This window comes from Myotis lucifugus, unplaced genomic scaffold, assembly GCF_000147115.1.
Source record: "Myotis lucifugus unplaced genomic scaffold, Myoluc2.0 scaffold_0, whole genome shotgun sequence".
Classification (NCBI taxonomy): Eukaryota; Metazoa; Chordata; class Mammalia; order Chiroptera; family Vespertilionidae; genus Myotis; species Myotis lucifugus.
Window position 1 is genome coordinate 7,956,399 of NW_005871048.1, and position 25,094 is coordinate 7,981,492.

The 25,094-nt window shown below is 38.4% G+C and overlaps 1 protein-coding gene and 1 pseudogene across 4 annotated transcripts in view; one reads left to right on the forward strand and one right to left on the reverse strand.

Moving 5' to 3' along the window:
• Positions 1-11,129, forward strand: part of LOC102430046 — a 44,603-nt pseudogene extending 33,474 nt beyond the window's left edge.
• The window catches only part of PRR16 (proline rich 16), a 230,346-nt gene that overhangs the window by 30,803 nt on the left and 174,449 nt on the right, over positions 1-25,094 (reverse strand). The gene's annotated exons all lie outside the window — the stretch shown is intronic.

Below are 25,094 nucleotides of genomic sequence, written 5' to 3' on the forward strand. Positions count from 1 at the left end.
TGCCGGGCTGCCAGAGGGATGTCTGATTGCCATCTTAGGCCCAATCCCCTGGGGAGCGGGCCTAAGCCAGCAGGTGGTCATCCCCTGAGGGGTCCCAGACTGCGAAAGGGCACAGGCTGGGCTGAGGGACTCCCTACCCCCGAGTGCACAAATTTTTGTGCACCGGGCCTCTAGTATTCATATAAAATACCATAATTTCAGAATGTAGAAAAATTTACTTAACAGATTTCATAATGAATATAAACCATTTCCATTTTTTATGCATCAAATTTGATTCCAAATAAGTTATTTACCTCTATACATAATTACAAACAGTATGCATTGTAATTATGCATTAACTACATTACAATAACATTAATGGAGTTAATGAAATTATCAACAAAGTAGCAATATTAAAATATAGTTCTAAGTTTGTATTAATTACTCTCCTTCTATTTATCTAGCAAATCTTAGGTTAATGATAAATTTTTATCTAATACTATTGTCAAAGCTTCACAGAATGATTATGATGAAAATTATAGGTTTTTTTCCTATTGAAATCCAGAGGTTAGAAATATAATTTTCATGTTATGTATATGATTTATTAAAATTTTTCAAAATAAAAACTGTAAGAGGCTTATATTTGCAATTAGTTACATACCACCAACTCCCTGAACCTATGATCTCAATTTTTCTGGTATTCTACAATTATGACTTTATTATTTAATCTTAAATGAGAAATATCGTAACCTTATATTTTAAGAATACTCATGTCAATGGAGTTTTCATGATAATTCATATGATAAAACCCACAACATAAATTAAAAGGATTCAGTTATTCATTCCAAGCATATTACTTCTTTTGTACCATACATACAGCAAAAGAGCTAGTGGGTCCAAATTTCACCCATGGCCTTCTTTTTCTATCCAAGACATTTTTTAATTGTAATGAACTGAGACCAAATTGAAATTGTACTGATTTCATATAAAACTAGATGATTAATTCCTGGTATTTTAAAAAACTTCCTTCTTAAAAAATACATTTTTTGTTGATTTCAGAGAGAGGAGGCGAGAGTGAGAGACAGAAACATCAGTGATGAGAATCATCTATCAGCTGCCTCATGCACACCCCCTACTGGGGATCAAGCCTGAAACCCAGGCATGTACCCTGACCAGGAATTGATCTGTGACCTCCTTAGTTCATGGGTGAATGCTCAATCACTGACCCACACCGGCTGGGCTTAATTCCTGGTATTAATAATTTGCCTTCAGCTGTTGTAGTTGTGAGAAAGATACATGCTTAGAATGATTTAGTTGAGAGGGGTTTATTGTGAACTAGAGGCCCAATGCATGGCATTCGTGCAAGAGTAGGCCTTCCTTCCCCAACTGCTGGCACCGGCTTCCCTCTGGCACCAGGACCCGGGCTTCTCTCCGGCCGCCAGCAGGCACCCGGGACCAGGCAGCCCGGGCTTCGTCCAGAAGGACTTCCTGTCTAATTAGCATATTATAATTTTATTATTATAGATTGTGCAGTAAATAAGGAAACAGAAAATTAGCTCAACACAGACAAAGATATCCCTTTATAGCCCCCATCATGATGATTTTTCTTAGCATTATTTTTTATTATTATTGATTTCAGAGAGGAAAGGAGAGGAGAGATAGAAATATCAATGATGAGAATCATTGATTGGCTGCCTCCTGCATGCCCACTTCTGGGGATGGAGTCCATAATCCAGGCATGTGCCCTAACTGAAACCCACCCATGACCTCTTAGTTCATAGGTAGACGCTCAACCACTGAGCCACACTGGCCAGGCCTGAAGATTAAATTCTATTTTTGTTTTGTTTTCTGTTTTAAAATAAAATCAATGACAATACTAATACAAATTCAATAACTCATATTTGCTGAAGATAGTGCTTTGCTATCTGTCATATCTCATTTAACCATTTGTACGCCATAAGTGTCTATAGATGCAAATGGCGGACCTTTTTAAATTAGATTCAAAATATTGTGGTGGTTAACTGGTTAAGGCCTTAGAGTAAGCCAAACAACTTTGATAAAACAGAGTGTCTAAGAAGTATAGAAACAAAAAAAAATCAAAAAGTACAGAAACTTGTCCAATCAACACAGCTAAGAAATGACAGACTCAAAATAGAGAAAGCATAAAGGACAGAATTGGCAGGAGCCAAGATGATTCTGAGAAAATAGGAAAGATACAAATGTGTGAGGTCAGGTAATTGAGGATTTAAAACACCCATGGTCAGTCATGGAGTGTGGTTTAGCCAAGCAGAGGCCAGAAAGAACATATTAAGAACATTTTCTTTAAAAAGAACCAAACCTGAGGGAATTGTTTCAGATTTCTTATCTGTAGTCCACTGCATTTGCATATGTCCAATAATTATCCTGGTGACATATTTAAATACATGAAGACAGCATTTTGTGGATCTGACAATGAGAGCTTCCAGTCAGGGAATTCTTCACTCTGTTCCAGAGAAGAGTGAGTGGCAGGGTCCCCCTGGCCTGCAGGTTAAATGTGACTGCTCATTTGTTGAAGCTGACAGTGATGGAGATAATGTCAGATTTCATGAAATTGCTTTGCTAGGTCCTTTGATCATTTATAGATCAGTATGTCACAGATCTAATCCAGAACAATTGTAGGACATTGGGACCAAAGAGGAAGTTTTAAATAAATAAACAGGTAATTACAACTAATTTCATAAAAATTCACAAACATAAGAAAATATAGCTAGGATTTTTCAAGCAGTCAATTTTTTTCTAATTCCCCTACTTTTCTAACGTTTTTTCCTATTATAAAGATACAAATAGTTTTTTTTCTCAATTAGAGAATTATAGGCTGTCTGTACTTAAAGATACTTTAAAGCAGGTTTAGTTCAATCACCAATGTGCATCTTGACATATGTATTAACCAGGATTCTGTGGTTGTAAACAACAGAAAGCAAATCTTCATAGATTTGTAATATTATGAGTTGATTAGAAAAGTGAGATAAACACTGAAAAGCCACTTCCTGGGAGGGACAGAAACTAGAGCAATTCTGAAAATCCAGGTGTGGGAACTAATGGGCTGTTTCTATGTGTTTGTCCTAAAGGATGAATAAGCTCCCACCTTGACAGTTTAAATTCTAGAGAGATTCTGATTGACTTGCATCAAGTTGCCATCTTGGCCAAGAGAGAAAATAATATTCATTAATAGTCACTCTTAGACCTTCTCCAATGAAGACAGGTTAAATCCTCATAGCAAAGCATTATTGCTATGCAAAGTTCATGGGGGGAAAGCATGCCGCGCAGACAAAACCAATAAATACCCATGCCACACTCTCTGTGGTTCCCTGACACTGGGTGTCCATTTTCTTTTAACATAATCAGTACTGGGAACCCATGACCCCCTAAAGTTACCTACATCATTGTTAGACAATTCTGTTAAACATATTTCTCTTAATTCAGCAATTTTTCCACCATATGGCTTTCAACTTCCACTTTGAATTCCATCCCACAGAGCTCTTTGAATCAATAATTCTCACTTTTCCATATCAAATATTTGAAAGTAACTTCAAACAATTTCAACCAGTTACTGATCCACTTAGTAGTCCATGTAACCTTTCTATACTTTTTCTACAAAGAATTTGGAGAAACTTTGTAAAAATGCCTGAGTCTGTATCCCCCTGACAGTGCCCAAGAAAAGAGCTGAAATAGACATGATTTTTTTTTTAGCTTTTTCTAGGCTCTCGTGATCACTGCTTCCTTTTCTATTTTTTTTTAATTCCATAAATCATCCATTTTATAATATTTCTTATACCTTTGATGCAAGTGATCTCAAGCATACCGATGAGTTTGTGGATTCCACCTTCCATTAGCTTGCAAGAATAACACTGTCCATTTTAACGCTTCCAATATTTACCAATTCCCCAGAATCTGTCATTGCGATGTTTCCTCGATACTCAGAGAATAGAATTTTTTAAGCCTAGGTGATAAGTACTCTTATGAGTTCCCATCATCAACAAACCTCAAAAAGAAGAACTAGGAGAAACTTTAAAAACTAGTTCCACATCTTTTATGGGTAAAGTGCACATGGAAGTCATTTGTCCATGTTACTAAACTGGAGCAAAATTTAGTTGTCAAATCATGTGATTGCTATCACCCACAATATTTAAACTCAAGGTTATTACTTTAGATAGTGATGTTTTCTTTTTCCCACTCTCTGATTCCATTACTATCACTCCCCTTAAATAAAAGATGCAGTATTACATCTGCTTTTGTTCTTCCTTAAATACATTTATATCTATTTACTTAGACACTGCTGCTAGCTTAAGAAATAGTAGGTACTATTTATATAGGCTTTATTATATTCCAGGCATTGTTGTAATTGTTTACACAGAGTAACTGATTAATACAAAGACAGAGTTTAAATAGGGCTTGTCTAATATCACACAGCTAATAAGTGCTGGAGTCAGAATTTAAACTCAGATAGTCCAATTTTAGACCCTAAATTAATAAATACTACAAAAAGCGTCCTTTCAAAGCTCAGATGTGAGCATATCTCTTAGCTGCTATCTATACTAATAAAAGGGTAATATGCTAATTAGGGCAGAAGTCTTCTGGAAATCCATCCAGACAAAGCCACAGCAGCTGCAAGGCCCGGGGCTCAGGCCTCACCGTTGCCACAGCTGGCAGTGGCAGCGGCAGCAGGGTGATGCAGGCGGTGCCTTCCCCTGATCAGCTAGGTCACCTCCCGCAGAGGGAGGCCAGACTGCAGCTTAGGAGCAGGCCTAAGCCATCAGTAGGATATTCCCTGAGGGCTCCTGAACTGTGAGATGGGGCAGGCTGGGCCGAGGGACCCCCCCCCCCCCCCAGTGCACGAATTTTTGTGCACCGGCACCGGGCCTCTAGTAGTATATAATGGGCTACCACTGCTTTCTATATACTTGTCAGCCCTGGCATATACTATGCCTTTCATTTCTGAAACTGATTCTCTTCCTATCTCACTTTCCTGTCAGTCAGCCTTGTCTAAAATCTCTAATCTGCCTAACACCACACTCTGCAGGTCCCAAATAGCATCTTCACTTTCTTATAATCTGACCCTTCTCTGACCAACCTTATTTCATAAGGCTTTTCAATATGCATCTTCCTTTAGTCAGGGCAGTGGTCCCATGCCCACACTCTCCCTGCTGATTCTCAACTCTGTACCTCAGGACTTCACTCATATTTCAGTTGGCCTTTAATGATCTGTAATCCTGAAATCTTTAAGTGTACTTTCCTAGTTAGATTGTAAATTAATGGAGGGGAGAAATCATGATATATGATACTTCTTTTCCACCACTTAGCACCGTGATGATTTAAAAGAAAGTGTCCAGTGAATGTGTTCATTAATCCTTCATGAAACTTTCCAGACCTAAAGTTGAAAACCAAAAATACCTTAGTAGGAGAGTGCACCATTCAATAAACTGTATAGAAAAATATAAATAGAATTTAAAAAAAGCCTCAGGATTTTGCCTTTCAAACTCTGTAATTCCAAACATTGGTTTTTCGCCCTGGCCAATGCGGCTCAGTCCTCCTATACACTGAAAGGCTGGGAGTTGGATTCCTGGTTAGGGCACATACCTGGTTGCCGGTTTGATCCATGATTGGGGCGTGTACAGGGTGCAACTGATGGGTGTTCCTCTCTCACACTGATGTTTGTCTCTCTCTCTCCCTCTCCCTTGTTCTCTTCCTAAAATCAATTAGTGAGGATTTTTTTTTAAAGTCTTCCAAACATTGGTTTTTCTTCAGTAATTTCATAATTGGTTGAAAAAATTGTTAATCCTGGAGACTATAAATTATAAAAGATAGATATCACAGGGTGTGTTTTCAGTTTTAGCATTATGATGAAGGAGTGCGGAAAGAGATTTTCAAAACTAAATCACAAACTAATACAAACTCTTAGAACACTTGTTTTCCAAGTACTAGAAACAAGATGTCATGTAATATGTAAAAATAAAAGTATGTTTTAATGGTAAAATAGAATTCTTTATATTATGGCAATATAAATTCTTTATATTATGACAATCATGAAATTTCAAATTTAAATATTTAGTAATTTTCTAATATTTTCTGTGAAAATTCATTTAACAATGATTTAGCTATAATGCATAGAAAAAATGTATCCTAAATGTTTTCAAAGAGAAAAATGTTGTTACATGTATCTATAGTTAAATCTTACTACTTAATCCATGTGGCTTAGGCTTTGGCATACTACTGCCACTTGGCAAACACAACAGAAATATGAGACTTATAAAAATAAGGATAAATAAAAATTATTTAAGCTGAAAGTTATAAAATAAAATTTATGCAATGCTGACAACAAAATGACACTCTCTGGTTCCATTTCTATCATTTCCCTTTAATAAAAGTAAGTTTTCCTTCTGGCATTTCCATATTGCTGCACATTCTCTCATAGTCATTAGTACTTCTTTCCCTGCTCTCGGCCCACCAGCCTCATGCATGTTCCCTTCTACTTCAAACATTTATCACATCGCATTTATCTGAGTGACATGCTAACTTTTAAATAAATGCCTCTTTAATTCTGAGCTCAAATATCACTTCCTCATATAAACTTGTCTAGATTACCACCTTAGATGTCTTCCAAATTTTCATAATAACTTATATTCTTCTCTCATAGCATTATTAAAGTTTTGAATTAAATGTTTGTGTCTTTATTTCTCTCACTATTCTGTATTCACCACATTGACAGTTTTTAGCTCACTACTACAATTTCTGGTATGTACAGACACACATAAAATGTTAGGACAGTGAATGAATGCATGAAAGAATGAATTTTACATGGAAGGAAAAATGCTGTAAGGGAAATATCTGATACTTCAGCATTAGTTTTTCAAAACTAAGACAAATATCTTCCTGGGAGAGAATCACCAGTATTTGACCCAAGGAAGTTAATATTATTCAATCTTGGCTATTTTAAAAGTGTCAGCTTCACTCCAGTCTGAACATATAAAACTTACATCATTGATAAAAAATGTGAAAGAAACAACATATTTTTCTATTTAAACATGTTGCTTTCTTAGGGCAAACATTATTGATTGGCATTTGATGATTCCCTCTATTCTAAAAGCTTACTCATCTGATAACATATTTACCAAGTTTATCCCACATAGAAATTTAATAGTGTGGTGATCATTTTCATTTTTGAATTATTGCATAAAATACTGAAAACATATGATAGCAACTGATGAGAATTTTTTTAAATTTAATTTTTTTAAAATTTTTATATTTCTATAAAAGTAATTCTTAGAATGTGGTAAATAGATAGTATAAAATATAGATTTTTTTTCATTTCTTGAAACTGAATATACATATAATATCTATATTTTTGTAAGTCCTAATTATCCATGGAGGAACATGAATTACAAATATCATTTTAGGAATGTTTGATAAACTAAATGATTCCTTCCATCTTTCTTTCCTCCCTTTTTTCCTTATTTCCTTCCTTTTTGTAAAACAGAATAAATTCCTGGATTCCAAGAAGCACCTGATTCTATCTGTACCTGTTGCTCTATTTCTTGCCTAAGTAATACCTATCAATTTAATATCAGATTGTGTATCTACAGGCATCTATTGTGGGTATGGGTGGCCAATAGGGCAGCTTTCGTAGATAACTTGTGATACTGCTCCTCTCCCCATCTTACAACATTTTGAGAATCATTCATCTGATCAGGTCTACCAGGACTGGAGTATTTCCTAAGAGATAAAGCTATCCATATGAGATTGAATCTGACTAAATTTTCAGTTTACATATTTTGCTATAGTCTACTAAGTGGCATTGGTTCTCAACAGAGAAAAAGGCTGGAATACTTAATTTACCAATCAGATTAATTAAAAAATTTGAATGCATAGAGCATGCCTAAGATAGCCTTCCAAGTAACACATTAGGTTAAGTGGTAAATTTAAACTATAGACATCTCCCTAGAGCCACACATATGGCCAATCTGTGAGCATAAATCAGTATGTGTTTTGGATTTTAAAAAAAATATTTGGGATTTTCAATATATAGTTAACTTTGAACTCTTTTTCTCCATAACGATTGCAAATTTCAAGTAAATCTGAAAGCAAGCTTTCTCTTCAAGAGTCAATGAAGAGTAAATTACTGATAGAGTAAATTACTTCAAATCGAGCTGACTGTAAAGGTAAGATTTTAATAGTTTTCAACCAAATTTCAAAGAAAAGATTATTTTTATTCCCCAGAAGAAATGTGCATTTATTCAATAGCTACACTGGACAATAGTTTAACTCAAAATAATTTTTCCTGTGGCTCCAAGTGAAATGGAAATAATTTACTTTCATTTATCCTGAATTGTAGTAGTGTTAAGCCAGTATTCTCTTACCGTCACTCCTGAATACGGGTTTTGATTTATTCTCTTTTACAATGGCTTTCACCTCTGGCTGCAAATTAAGCACCTCCAGGAGCTTTTGAAAACTATTACTATCAGAGTCCCACTCCAGACAAATTGAAACCAAATTTCTGGCACTAGGACCTGGACAGCTATTGTTTTTTGTTTTTTTGTGTTTTTTGTTAAATCCCAGGTGACTCTAATACATAATGAAGGTTGCAAACCACTAATCCATTGTTTCATTTGAAAGAAATTATTCACAGGTAAGTAGTAAGGAGTTAAGGAAAAACAGTCAACAAAATTGGGAGGTTCTAGACTTGGCTCCCAGTTGGCTCAAGAAGTCCTATTTTGATACTCCTCACCAAACAGTATTACTGAATGCCTGTTGTGACTCCAAATTTCTTATTTGCCTCAGAGCCTGGAGGGTGCATTACAGAAAGTCAATTATAACTTCAGAGGAGAGCTATTCCCCGGTTCAAATCAAACCTAACCTGAACAGGACTAGGGCTTGGAGCAGACCGCATGTGCCTCACTAGCACTACCTTCACGCCAGCGTCAATCATAGTTGTGGTTGCCTGGGTCAGGGGAAAACCATGTTCATCAACATATTTCTGTACTGAACACTATATGGAAATGGTGCAAAGGAACCAAAAAGTAATATAATTTAACAGAAGAACAACTACTTTTAGAAAAGAATGAACAAAGCTAAATACAAATTATTAAAAGTAATAGAATGATGTTAAATCTTAAAATCTGGCCGCCACTATTTCTCATGGCCAGCAGCCTGGCTGGGCCTCAGCTCCTTGGAGGCACTGACCCATGCAGGCCCCAGGCAGCGGCAGGCCAGAGCGTTCCAGTACCTGATGAAGAAGCGCTCGGTGTCCACTGGCCGCCACTCCTCGCAAGGCTTGGACAGCCTGGCCCACTCCAGCTTCCTCTCATAGTGCCATCTGGAGATTTTCATGCTCCTGGCACGAACATCAAGAAAAAGTTCACTGCCATCCATGGAGAAGAGGGAGAGGCAGGAGGTGCCCGAATCCTGGGTGAAGCTGTGCAGGCCCACATCTCGCCCCTGACTATCAGCATTCCAGACACCATGGCCCACCTCATCAGCCCCCTGCCCTCCCCCACGGGAACCATCAGTGCTTGCAAACTCCTGCCCATCCAGCCCCTGGGGAGCAGGGTCTTCAGTGCAAAATGGCCGTGTGATAGCACCTGACATTAATGATTGCAACTTGCAGTCAGAAAATGAAAGGAAGCTTCAGGTGGAGACAGCCGAAAGGATGACTCAAAGCCACCTTATTCCTATACACACTTAATTGTGTAAGCAATTACAATGACTCCTGATAAACAGCCCACCCTAAATCAGTGGTTCTCAACCTTGGCTGCACATTAGAATCACCTAGGAATCTTTTTTTTTTTTTTTAAATTTTTATTTATTTATTTTTTTCGCTAAAAGTATTACAAAGGGTATTACATAAGTGTCCTTTTTTCCCCCCCCCACCCTTGACAAGCCCCTGCCCTCCCTTACCCCCCAGTGTCTTATGTCCATTAGTTATGGGTAGCCAAGTTGAGACCACTGCCCTAAATGGAATTTATACTCACATCACTAACAATTATCCGCAGTACAGGACTGTGGAGGAGGGTTGGCGGGATTCAATTCACCACAATCTCTCTCTGAATCGTTATTTCATCCAAGTACCACGTTTCCAGGAAGAACCAGGCCGGGGCTCATTCTGGAGGATAGATTCTGCCTCAGAAAGCAAATGAACAGAGCAGGCTTTCGGGAAAAGATGGCCTATGGGCGTGCCTTGCTTTAGAACCCCCTGAGACCGCTCAGGTGACCAGCCTCTTATCACTGCAGTGGTGCCCAGACCTCCTGAGAGCCTGCCCAGGGAAGGTTCGCAGGTTCCCTGGAGCCTGAGCCTGGTGCCTCCCAGCGCACTGGCTGTCGTGGCAGAGTCGCGGTTTGCTGAGTGCACCTTTTAGTCGATGTGCGGAGGCAGCTGCCCCTGAAGATCAAGCCCATCACCCACACTGTCGCTGCCCCCTGACCTCAACCTCCCAGCAGCCTGTCGTGCAGTGGGATCATGTCGTCCACCAGATCCAGCAGATTCCGTCACTAGTGTGGCGGGACTGGCCTCGGCGAACCCGTGCACTGTCACCGGGCAGGCCCAGGTCAGAGCCAGAAGAATGAAGATCACCGACAAGTGAAAGTGGAACCTATTCCTGCGATGATCCAGGCCATCCTGGGTTCAGATGGCACAGCCCACCCCTGTCCAGACAGTCAGCGTCATGCAACAGGCACCTCTCGGTCAGCACCAGCCACCAATGAAAACTGTAATGCAAACAGGACTCACATGGTGCCAATGCCCGCAGTGCACAGCCCGGGGAAGAACGCAGCCAAGTCCTCTGCACCTGCTGGCGACACACGCACCAGCTTCGGCTTCCCAGGCTTCCCAGCCCACAAAGCGACCAGTTGAAGCAGCCGGAACTGAAGTGGGTCAGCAAGAGCGTCGTCATCGCCTGAGCGTGGCTATGCCACAGAAAACCATGAGGGAAAAGGGCATCCAGAACCGGCGGCCGGGAGAGCTTTCCTACTTTACTGTCAACTCTGTGGTGCCCACGGGGGATACCACACGGCCTCTCACCCATGGTCGGAGCGCCTTCTCTTGGTGGGCAGGGGGCCTGCGGTTGGACTTCACATCAGCACTGGAAACACAAAACACAGGTGGCCTTAAAACTTCTTAAAGACAGAAGTCACACCTGAACTATTAAACCGCACAACACCTGGTGCGGACACTCCCGGCGTTTCCAAGTGAGGATGGCGGATGGCGCCTGGTGCAAGTGGTTGGCCTGGAACAGCCCTCCTCCAGGGCACAGTGCAGGAGCCACCCCGCCGCCCTCAGAGGACCCGTGGGGCTGGCAGACGAGACAGTATTTTGCTGTCCACCTGTGGAATTAGTAGGAAACGTTGGGTCTTTTCCAATAAAAATGTCTAATGTAATAATATGAGCATAAAAAGTTCCAGAAGACGGTCTCTCTTAACTCATTTATAATCTTCAAATGAAAGTGGTCTTTTTAATCAGGGCACAAAATACAAAAGCCATAAATAGCAAATCAGGTAAATTTGAAGTGTTATTAATTCCAAGGAGAAAAATTGTAACTTTACAGTGGCGAAACTTGACAAATTGCATATGACTACATAATATACCCGGAATAGACCACTATTTCTCTTCTCACAAGAGAAGAGAAAGAAAATGTATCAAGGCACAGTTTCTGCTCATGATCAAATGGACACAGCATATTCAATTAAAAAAATGGAGATCTATGCCCCCAAAGTATTCAATGATATAGCCATTATTTTGAGAGTAATAATCACTAGTCAATAGGCTATCATTCAATAAACCAAAACTTCAAGTACTGAATATTATTCTAGAATCCTATAAATTATAATATGGCCATTTGATTGAGCATGTATTTTACCATAAAACAATTTAGTTAATCAAGAGTCCCCCCCATTTCCAATTTTATTCACTTGCTACATAGATTTTATTTTAAAATATATTTTTATTGCTTTCAGAGAGGAAGGGAGAGAGAGAGAAACATCAATGATGAGAGAGAATCATTGATCAGCTGCCTCTTGCACGCCCCCTATTGGGGGTTGAGCCTGCAACCTGGGCATGTGCCCTTGACCAGAATTAAACCCAAGACCCGTCAGTCCCCAGGCCGATGCTCTATCCACTAAGCCAAATTTGCTAGGGTAAGTTTTAAAATATCTTTTAGTTTTTATAGGAATTTATATGAGGTTTACTGAAAAATCACTTGCAGAATACTGCTTCCTCAAAACTGATAGAAATTGCAAGATTTCTAGAAAGTTGAAAACATGAAACATCCATGTTATCTTTAAACATATGTTAAACATGTTATTAAATTATCAACTTATAATAATTCTTTTCTTCATGAAAAGAGAGACAAAGAAACAACTATGGCAAAAACAGAATACAGAAAATATGTCTTAGAAAGTCTTCCATTGATAGGCTTAAACTTATGGGTTGATGTCATCTGTACAATATAAAATATGCCAATTTGGTGAGACAATCTCAATAGGTTCTCAGTTGTTACTTACTTTTGGTCCCAATTTTGTGCTTCAATTTACTGTTCTAAGAAGTTGATTTTTATATATACAGCTCAGACATGACAACTGCATTTTTTTTTATCTTGCTCTCAGAGTTGTGTTGGGCAAAGAAATGTAACTCACTCTCTTCTATAACTGTATAGGGCTCATGATCTGCAATTTCAACCTTGCCTTTAAAATTTTTTAAAATATTTAAAATATGTTTTTATGGATTTCAGAGAGAGTAAGGGAGAGGGAAAGAGGGATAGAAACATCAATGATGAGAATCATCGAATGACTCTCCCTACTGGGGATGGAGCCGGAACCCAGGCATGTGCCCTGACCATGAATTGAACTGGTGACCTCCTGATGTATGGGACGAAGCTCAACCAATTGAGCCACACCGGCTGGGCCAGCCTTGCCTTTTGATAGCAACATAAGCCTTGATAATACATATTTAGACACATGCAACTTTGGGATACCAGCTAAATACTCATATTTCAGCGTTACAAATTTTATAAAGGTATCTAACAACTCATAATAAAGAAAGCATGTTTTATATAAACATCCTACTAAAGTATTGTGCTTCTCTGGCAGAGCATTTCGCATAGAAATTTGAATTTTCTATTCATATTATTTTGCTAATTTCTTCCATGAGGGCAGCCTATCAAAATTATATCTAATTATACTGCTTGCTACTACTTACTTCCATTTATTTTGATTTATATTTATGCTTCTTGTGGACATGATCCATTCGGATAAGTCTTTTTATTCATTAATTTATTCAGTCAAACATCCATGTGTGAACACAAAAGATACTTGCTCTCATGGAGCTTATACTTTTGTGGAGGAGAGACAGACAATAAACAAATAGATATGAGACTCTTATAAAGGTTATATGCACAGTGCTAGATACTTTCATATGTCCACTTCACTTTAATTCTCAAAATTATTTCAAGAAATAAGTACTATTCTGCCATGTTGGTAGATGAGGAGCAAGGGCTCAGAGAGATTTACAAATGTACCTATGGTCACATAGCTGGAGACCATCAGAATCTGAATGCAAATCCAGAAATGTCCAAATTCAGAAACCATCCATGTTCACAATTACATTGGCTTTCTGGAGCTATAAAAAATAAAGGGCCCACCAATTCAAATCTCTCCTTCCTGGATGGATCTCTCTAACTTCTAAGAAGTTTAAAGGATGTTTTACATTGTATCACTTCAGCATTCAAAAGGATTTAAGCATGAGCAGCGAATCTGCAAAATATGCTACTAGAGCCCCTCTGATTTCAGCAATAGGAGAGAATAGGCTCCTGTAGCATCTGTAGAATGAAATGGCTTAGAGGACACAGAGGAAAAGCATAAGTGGTGTACTAAACACATGCTATTAAGGCATTCTTTGCTATATAAGCACCAAATTAAAGCTTCAGTTATTCATTCTGAAAATGCTTATAGCTTTGCAATCAGATTCTCAAATAATAGATGTGGGCTTCAAAGGTAATCACCAACAAATGATTTAATAGTAATATATGGTTGCTACAGGAATATAGTGAGAAGAAATAGAGTAAACAGTGTTAAAAATAAGACACTTGCGCACCTGCACTGCAGGTTACTGCTGCCCAGATGTGGAAAAACACACCATTCAGTTTGACAGACAGATAAAGCGTTTTCCTGTAGAGTCTGAATAAATGCTCTTCTTAAACCTGTCAACACGAGTTCCCAAGAGAAAACAAAACCAGCAAAGCTCAAGGTCATAGTTGATTTCAAAGTATCCCCTTTTATTTATCGCTTAAATAAGGAGCTCCCATGGGAACTTAATATTACTTGCCACCAGTCGAAAAATATCCCCTTAAGATCACTTCCTAATTGTTTCATTACATTTTAACTTAAAAACTGCCTCCTCACTGGACAATGAGGAAAGGAAAATCATTTGCTATTTTTTTGTGTCTCATTTTTTTAGATATGCAAAATCCTTCCAGGCTCCTGTGTAAAAAAAGTCATTTTGGGGGAAAATCAAGGTTTTTATTGTTACTATGTCAAAATATTGTTTAAATATTTACACTTTTTTTTTCTTTAGATCAGAGACTGCTGCTTTACCAGCTTGATTTGATTTCCTAAACTATAAAAGAAAACGACAATAAACAGTATTTTAAAAAGTTAGCTCAGCTTCCATGTATAGTTATAATATATATTTTAAAATTTATTTTAATGTAATCCTCTTTGCTGCATAATTTACCCAAACAATATTGTAATTTTATATCATAATTTCTTTGTGATAATGTTTAATTATAAACACTGACCCACCACTTTTAATAATGCCGAATACGACATTGAATAGACATTCCATAGTTTACTCAATCAAACTTGTGTTTTTGACATGTAGGTTATTTTCAGTGTTTTTCTATACTATTATTACTTGTTTGTCTAATCTTTAAGATACTTCCTCCATATTATCATATTATGTATTTAAAGTTTCCTTAATGATTATTGAAAATAAAGTTATGGAAGACTCTACTAGTCAACTTATTCTTTTCTGTGTCTCCATATTTTAACATGAATTGACTTCTGAAATCTTAAATTTGTTTAAATACATAAAATATATTAACGATTATTTTTTACAAGCAGCAGTTGTGAAATCTATATATCTTCACAGCAATTCTTCAAGGCAAACATGCTCATTTTACATATAAAGGAACTATTCAAAGTGTTTTAGCGGTATTCTCATGCCTTATTCAAAGGGGTGTCTGCAGGGTGGTGTGGGTGAGAGGTTTCAAAGAAAAATCATAGCAGAGGTTTTGGAGAGGAGACTGAATTCTGTCTTGGACATTTTGGGATTATGTTGCACCTGTGGCTACATCATAGGAAGGTGAACACACATTTGGAATGTTTAAGAGTTTTCTTCTGAGGACGACAATTTGGGAACCCTCAGCTTATAAATGAACTTGAAGCCATGGACTTGCAAGCGATTAGCCTGGTAAAGTATACAATATGTGAAGCAAAGGGGGGCAAGCACTAAATCTTGGGACTGCGATACATTTGGTAAGAAAACCAGAAACTCAGGTAAGAAAGGAGGAAAGTAATGGAAGGAGTTATGAGTGAAGTCTTAGAAACCAAGGACGGGAATAATTTCCAGAACAGGACATTGATTCTTCAGCAATAAAGGCAATGTGGTGATTTAGTTTAAGAGAAGCTTCAGTGGTGTTCTGCACTACAGAGGGATTTTAGTGGTTTGATGAGCAGCTGTCCTATTTATTAGGAAGAATTTGTTTAGAGGACCAATATGAAAAATGGCAAAGACATTTTGCTGCTCTCCTACAAACTATGGTAACAAAGCTCCTGCCCAGGTGGCTAGAAGGGCCAGGTAGGTTACCATGGAGATTCTCATAGGGATCCTCTGGGTATGTACAGCCCTGGATTCATCCCTGTTACATAGGAACTTGTCACAGAATGTTTCTTACCCATAAAGAATGAGCAAGTCAGTCAGAAAGGGCAACAGATATAACCTCTCCATTAGCCTTCATCCCAAATGACTAAAACCAATAGCAAGTACTCCTTTATTTTCTACCCTGCCCAACCTATTGTTAACTATTAAAGCATATTAAACTATTAACTATGAAACATACTACAAAAGAACTATTAAGACATAAGAATGAAACAGTAAGTTATGACAATGGCAGCTGCCTTCGCCCACTGGGATGCCATTTGTGTTTGCCCAGACTCGGGAGAATGGTGGGATTCTGGGTTTGAACAGTTTGCAACTTGTTTACTTTTATCATTCTTAGAGAACTTTTTAAAAAATCAACAAATTGCAGAGTATTAAGGAAAGCTGTGCAGGCGTTACTGTGCCCCCACCCTCCCACATGACCTTTAAACAGCTAAGCCTTCTGTTCACCTCCAGCTGCGCTGCTCACCCCTACCCTCGATGACAGGTGTTCCTCTGTCATCTGACTATAGTATTCATTCACTCCTTCATTCAAAATTGAACACCAATTTTGCCCATATTTTTCTTAGGACATAGAGCACTGAAAAGAGTAAAAATAATTCCTGCAGTGAAGGAGCTCACAGTCCACTGGGAGAAGGTGGTCACTACAGCCTGAGAATTCCACAGTAAGAAGGGAAGGCACAGGCTACCTAGGGTGCTGGTGAGGGTGCATGAGAGTGAGAGAGGGGGCTCCCAGCAGGCTCGAGGTGAGGCTGGGGCTGGAGTTCGTGGCAGTGAGTGTCTAAAGATATTTTTTATTATAAGTTATTAAATTTAACTTTCTGCCATCAAGGCACAAGTCTGATCAAAGCGGAAAGATTTTAAAAGGAACATTTCCCCTCAAAACTATATCAGGCATTAAGTAATATCCCGAACAAAGTGATGAGAAATTCTATATTGAAACCTATATTTATATGTAGAGAATCAATGATGATATAAAATAAACTGATACTAAAAATATTAATAAAATGTTACAAATGTAAGGTTATTTTTTTACCCTTTACCAGAGGATAAACTTTCAACTGCTGTAAATTCTTAAGTGGCTGTCTTTACGCCTAGTTTTAAAAAATATTGACAATTTTGATAAATTAAATTTTTAAATATGTTTTTATTGAATTAAAAGAGAGAGAGGAAGGAAGAGGGAGAGACAGAAAGATAGATGAGAAACATTGGTCAGCTGCCTCCTGGCCGCCCCCTACTGGGCATGGAGCCTGCATCCCAGGCATGTGTTCTAACCAGGAATCAAACCAGTGACCTCTTGGCACATGAGATGATGCTCAACCAATTTTGAAATGTAAGTACATGAGTGTTAAATATTAAAATAATATATTTTATAAAGAACCTCTAAAGGGCATAAACCATGTCATAATTTGGTTTTGTTTCTCCAGTGCCTGATACAGGTTAGGTCAGGCTTTACATTTATTGAATTAATGTGTGTTGAAAACCAGTGAGGTTGCTAGGACCAGTGGAAGCTTCAGGCAAATGCCCAGTATTGTGTATATGTATAATACATTTTCAGGGTATTGTATAGTCTGCTTAATTATGTGATGAAAGACAAAATAATACAGTGCTTTTAGGTATAAGAGATGTTATATCTACTCATTAGTTACATGATGATGTTAAAAAACACATAATATCGGACATTTAAATTTCACAGCTCCTTGTTTTTATTTCATAGCTATGTGAAATATAACACAGTAACATAATTTTGGAGAAATGACCTAGACATCAAGACAAATTCCCCAGAAGGGAGATATTAGGCATGACTAGAAGGGACTTATTTAAAAACCAGACAGAATAATTGGAACTAAATGCTCATTATGATATTAGATTAGTCCAGGGAATCAAGTGATGTTTTAATAGAGGCTGCTGATGAAAATCACCCTCTTTAGGAAAATAAAATATTTGGCTCTTTTTCATACCATCAACAACTGAGAATACTACATCAGGGTTTCAATTTTTATGATAATTAATTCTTTTTTTCTTCTTCAAGATTTGCTTTGAACGAACTTAGAGATGTTTATACCATCTTGTTTCATGGACAATATGGCAACGATAACAGTTAACTCCTTTCATTTTTCTTTGCTAACAGTTTTCACTGTAATCATCTGTTTATTCCCAAGGAAAACTGAGAGGAAATTATATACCATTTCAATCACAAAGTCCTGATTTTTTTCCTTTTCCTCAAGCCTATAAAGTGCATCTAATAAAAATGTGTTGATATGTAAAATCCTAAACAAATATTTAATGAAGAATTACATGTGCAAGTCATCACACCAAAGGAAATTGATGACAGTGATATAGTACACAGTCCTTTTCCTACTTGTTTAAATCTCTCATGCAGACATATAAGTAACAATTCAAGCAATAAATGATAATATTGCTCCCTATTCAGAGAAAATGATCTCCCTGCTCTTATGGCCTGTCACCAGGTCCCTAAGCAGAAAACTGGATTCCATAGATATATTTGAAATACTGTAGATTCTACCAAGTTAATATACCTTTTATATATTACCCTTCTTTCCAAGTATATCCTTTATTTCATCTCTCACATTACAAGCAGACTAATCCCCCAAATTAAAGTCTGATCCCATTATATTATGCCAACAACTTTGCACTTGTCTACTGAATAAAATCTTAGCTCTTCCTGATGGTGCCAAGAGCTCTCCAGGGCCTGGCACAAACTCACTTCGCTCTCTTGTTTCTTGCAATACCTCCTATCCTTTCAGCCACATCAAATGCTGGAGGGCCCTGAACATTCTGGTCCATTTTGTTTATTCTGCTGTGATTAACCAAACATCTGAAGGGCATTAACCCCTGCATCTCAGTCATGCTTTCTTTTATTTTTTTATTAATTCAACAAATATTTAAAATATTTACTGAAGACCTGGTATGTGCCAGATTATGCGCTGTTTTGGGAATACAAAACACATTGCTCAAATGTGCAACCCTTGAGGAGATCACAGTCCTGAAAGACAAGAGTGAAATTAATCAAATAGTCATGATCTTGTCCTGACCACAACTACTGCCCACTCCTAGTTCCTCACTCTGCTTAACCATCTGGCCTCATTTTAGACCTAAAAGCCCAAGCTGGTTCCTGCTTCAGGGCTTTACACATTGTTCCTTTTGCTTCAAATACTCTTTCCCAGACAGTGCCTGGCCTTACTCCCTTTTCTTATTTCATTCACTGATTAAATATCTTTTCAGTGGTCTGCTCTAATAATCTTCTACAAGGTAAAAGGATGACCTGTTCCTCTGTCAGTTTTTAATTTTTTAAAAGATTTATTGGCCGAACCGGTTTGGCTCAGTAGATAGAGCGTCGGCCTGAGGACTAAAGGGTCCCGGGTTCGATTCAGGTCAAGGGCATGTATCTTGGTTGCAGGCACATCCCCAGTAGGGGTCGTGCAGGAGGCAGCTGATCGATCTCTCTCATCGATGTTTCTAACTCTCTATCCCTCTCCCTTCTTCTCTGTAAAAAATCAATAAAATATATTATATTTAAAAAAAATAAAAGATTTATTGATACTTATACATGTATTTGTTGATAATTACAGTAAGAATGTATTTGTTGATTTTTCTTCCTCCCCTCCCTTCGGAATACAGGCTCCATTGGGGCTGGAACTCATCTAATTGTCCACTGCTGTTTCCCCAAAACTTAGAGCAGTGTCTGGTGAGTGGTAGGGTCTTGATATATATTTGGTAATAATGAATTACACAGATATGTAATTATACATTGAGATGTTACACCAAGACAGCCCATCCTATATAATAAATCCTATATAATAAAAGCTTAATATGCTAAGTGTCTGGTCATCCATTCAACCAATCAAAGAGTAATAAGCTAATGATATGCTAAGGCCACTCAACTGCTCGCTATGATGTGCACTGACCACTAGGGGGCAGACAGTCAACTGGTTGACCAGTTGCTATGATGTGCAATGACCACCAGGGGGAAGATGCTCCAACCGGTAGGTTAGCTTGCTACTGGGGTCCAGCCAATTGGGACTGAGCAAGATGGGCCAGACATGCCCTGGAGTCCTCCCATGGTCCCTCCCTGCTTGCCAACCTCCCGTGTCCCCCCAATTGTGCACTGGTGGGGTCCCTTGGCCTGGCCTGCACTCTCTTGCAATCTGGGACCCTCAGGGGATGTCAGAGAGCCAGTTTTGGCCCGATCCCACAGGCCAGGCCGAGGGACCCAACTGGTGCATGAATTCGTGCACTGGGCTTCTAGTCTATTATGAGCCTAAGAGATGGCAGAGGAAGATAGTTATCTATAAAAGGCCCCTTGGAGGAGTGACATTGTGCTGGTTAAACTAAGGTCTGAAGAATGACAAGGAGTCAACCAGGCAAAAGGACAAAAGTGTCACACGATTCATGGGATCTATAGGGAGAAAAATGTAATGCCCTGTGATATGACCAATCTCTAAAAAATGACAATGTATGATCCATGAACAAAATAATAGAAAGTGTTTATTTTCAGTATAATTTCTTTCCCAAAAGATATGATTATATACAAATTAGATATAATGATAAGGATTTTTTAAAAGAAATGCCAAAGACTAAATATAAATGCAAAAGATATTTTGAACAATGATAAAATTCTTCCTCCAAAGTCTACTGCAAGTATTGGCATCAGTTGCAGATAATCAGTTAAGAATGGTCTGAGGATACTGTGATAACTTAATGCTAATTTAAACTAAATGTGTTTGATAATACCCATGTATCTTCTTTAATTCCACTTTCTATTTTACCACACTTAAAAACTGAAGACGTGGCCGAAACCGGTTTGGAGCGTCGGCCTGCGGACTGAAAGGTCCCAGGTTCGATTCCGGTCAAGGGCATGTACCTGGGTTGCGGGCACATCCCCAGTGGGGGGTGTGCAGGAGGCAGCTGATCGATGTCTCTCTCTCATCGATGTTTCTAACTCTCTATCTCTCACCCTTCCTCTCTGTGAAAAATCAATAAAATATATTTAAAAAAAAACTGAAGACGTGCATGTAAATATAGTCTAATTCTGGTCACCTTCTGAAATAGAATGCTTAATACAACACACAATAGTCCTCCTAGTATTTACAGTCCTTGGCAATGCCTTCTTGCACCTCATAAAACCACAGGTGTCTCCTATACACTTTCCCTTTTAGTTCCCCAATAATAATAACACATTTTTAGTTTTCCCTATCTGAGGTTTACCAGAACAATGGCATAGTCAAGTAAATATATTTAAGATAATTTCATGCAAGGTATCTTTAAAAAGCATCTTCTGACAATTAAAATTCAACCAGGAGCTCATTAGCATTATCATGAAAGAGAATGACTCTTATGATAGAAGAAAAGCAAGTAATCACCATTCTATTAAAAAGCTGAGATAAATAACTGGTAGACATGGCTAGAGCACTCAGTTGGAATTTTCTAAGCTTCAGATGCGTTCATTATCAAAAAAAATTTTTTTTAAACAGAATCTTCTCTCTTTCATATATCTTAAGATTAAAAGAAAGGAATAATGAACAATATTGGCTACTTTACTTATAATAAATGCATCACTGGAAGAGGGAAAGGCAGTTACAAAATTCAAGGAGAGATTTTACTGGGAGGTAAGAAATGTCTTATATTGGTATCAGAAACCCAGCTGTCATTTGATAAATTAAAAATCAAGACTAATATTAAGATGAAAAATGTTAAATATTTCATGAATGCTGATTCTGTACACAGAACACAGAAACATATTTTCTTCCATTTTTATTTTTTAAAAATATATTTCTTTATTGATTTCAGAGAGGAAGAGAGAAGGAGAGAGAGCTAGAAACATCAACGATGACAGAGAATCACTGATCGGCTGCCCCCTGCACACCCCCCACAGGGGATCGAGCCGCAACCCAGGCATGTGCCCTTGGCCAGAATCAAACCTGGGACCCCTCAGTCAGCAGGCTGATGCTCTATCCACTGAACCAAGCCGGCTAGGGCTTTCTTGCATTTTTAGAAACTAAACACTGATCAGTAACCAATGGGAAGAAGATTTGAGTCTTCATGGGCCATGGGTTATGACTCACTGCACGAATCTGAGCCTTGTGATACTTTGTCAACTGCCAAGCTTAATTCTGCTGTGCAACAGAACGGCCCCTTATCCTTCAGGGCCCAGGACAACTTTTCCATACCTGGCTTCTCTTAAGATTCTAATGAAAGAAACTCCCTTTATTAATAGTTATTTTATTTAACTTCCTTTTCTTCTTCCTCTTATCAACAATGGTGCCTTAACTCATATGTGCTACAAACAAATGATTTTCATTTAAGATGGAAATATAAAAAGTTCCTAAAGCTGTTTCACAGATCCTAAGAGAATCATTTGCAGCTTGTAAGAAGCCATTATTAGAAAAAAGAAACATTAACAGGCAGGCAGATTAGATGGCTCTTGCATAAAAGTTGCATTTTTTGTGAAATATTAAGTCAGTGAAATATTAAGATTGTCAAAAACTATAGAACATGTAGCATACAATAGTTTTATGTGAACAACACTCTTTTAGAGATAATTCTTTCCTTAAAGGAGCTGGAATCCTTATGAATTTGGTTAAATTTAGTTTTTTAAATGTTAATTCCAACTTTAGAAATCTCTCTCTCTTGCCCACCCCCATTCCCCTTACTCATAGACCTAGTCTTCACTTCTCCTCAAGATAGTAGCTAGAACCTGACTAAAGGTCACAAGGTCCCGGCCTCTGGCAGGTTAAAGATCCCATCTTGATCTAAATTATGTTTTAGTTCCTGAGCCCTAATGTGGACCGACCACCAGCTACTTTCCTATGAGACTGGACAGAGGGATGCTGAAAGAGACCTCAGAGCTCTCTTCAAAATCAGGAGAAATGATTCTTCATCCTTACTTTAGCTCTGACCAATCAGCTCCCAGCACTTCTCTGAACCCTAACACATACGGAGTGTGATTTTATGCTATGTAATCTGTAACCTACATGCCATTAGGAAAGTTAGGGCTTTTGAACATTAGCTTCCCATTCTCTTGCGTGGCACCTTCATAATAAAATAGCCAATATTTCTCCATTGCAATTCTTGGTGTCTAGTGTTGGGCTTTGGTATTCCCTGGTGGCCAAACTCTTTCTGTTCTGTAATAAAAGCTTTAGGAAAATAATTAAGAACTGAATCATCTTCTATGCAGCCAATGTTCTCTTGCAGCCTGGGGGTTTCACAAAGCTGAAGCTTATTGGGACGTTCCCAGGTTTTGGAACAGTCCAGAGTTACGGCCAAGTCACAATGTTGTCACTTAACAGCTGGGAGACCAAGGGCAGGTAAACTTAACCTCTCCAAGCTGCAGTCTTTTGGTAACAAGGGGAATAATATTTACCTTAAAGGTGATCGAGAGCTTTAACATTCCTCTCAAGCTTGACTGAACTCGAGACAGAATTCACCCTTTTCTCAGGAATTTACTTAGAGAAACTCTCAATTATAAATTTTTTTCCTGTGCCCTTTGAGATAAAAATCTCTCAGCTTCTCCGCTTTCATAACCCAGGAGTGTCTTTCTCAACCTGGAGCCATCCTTTGGGAAGGAACCATCATCAGGAAAGACAGCACCAGGGCCCCTTCTCCCCATCTCTGAGGGAGGGCAGGAGCCTGATTTCCATAAGAACCAATCAGCAAACACAGGTGGCTGTTCCCCAAGGGATGTGCTTTTCACCTATCACCGCAGGGCTAACAATGCTGCTGCCTTTTGTTTCAAATGAATTGAGTTCAGTCTTGTTCTCTTGCAATAGTCTTGATGCCTATTACAATAGTCTTGACTAAAGTCATCCTTACCCATTTAACCCATTTGGTGCTATTTTTCTTTGACAAGGGTAGGTATAAGGATTGAATAAACTGGCATATGTAAAATACACAACACTGCATATAATGTCTGTAAATGTTAGTAAATAGTTGCTTGTGTGGCGTGGTTACAGTGTTTTGGCCAGGTTCAAGCCTCGGGTAAGCTTGAACCTATGGTCCAAACATGTAGCCCCACGTGCCTTGTGATAGAGTTCGGGTGCATGTAGTTGAGTGAGGTTGAAACTCACGAGAATGCTGTAAACAATGTGATCACGCCCCTACTTTGCCTCATGACATCTGCTATAAAATAAAGACAGGGCTTGTGGGCGCTGTCGTTGTCTCCTCATCAGGGAGGCAGCGTCCCACCGAGACCCAGCTTTCATTCTCTTGTCTGTCTTTCCTTAATCCTTTCACCCCCCCACTCGGGATCACCCTTGGTCGTGCTGGCCTGGCGTGGCACAGTTGCTTAATAAAACTTTCTCTACATCTCTCCCTTTCAAAGCACACCACCCTCTGAATACTGTTCCCTGAAAATCCCAAATGCCTCTTTTCAAAGATCAGGCATAGTGGTATGACATAGCAGTTAAACAACTTGTGGTTTTTTTTTTTTTAATAACAGACTCAAGAAATATAACAGCAAGTTCTATTTCCAGCATCTGCTGAGCCGGCCTGAATGGTCAGCACATTAGCACCAATAATAGTGATGGGGTTTCGACAGCTGCATGCTGGCCAGAGACGCCAAGGTCTCCAGCCCAAACCCAGTGCCATCTACACCAGATTCCAAGAAGAGAGGGCAAATAGTATGCTCCCAAAGCCAAACTGAAAATTTCCTCTTTAAGAGCTGATAGAAATCATAACGCAAGAATTGTCATTGCCATCACATCAGGAGGCATAGAAAGGATATGTTCAAAGCAACATCAAGTGCAAAATATCAAAGTCCATTTTAGCCTCAATGTCCTCCAGAGTTAAAACAAAGAACTTCGGTCAAATCATTCTCTGAGTAAGACAATAAAAAATGCAAGTCACTCTCAGCTTAATTTTCATGAATATGAAAATGGTCTCTTCTCTTTTTATTCCTTAGTGAGATTACTCCTAAGACTGTTTGGAACCACTTTTATATCCATTTTAATTAGATTACATTTCTCTGAACTTTGCTACAAACTGCTAAAGGGGAATAATAAAAGATCAATGACATATGAGGATCTTCTCCATTTGAATACTTGATAATTTTTTTAGATTGAGATATGTTACAACTTTTTTCTATCCACATCATTTTATGACAGGCTCGAGTTCAAGTTTTTTAGCCAGCAATATT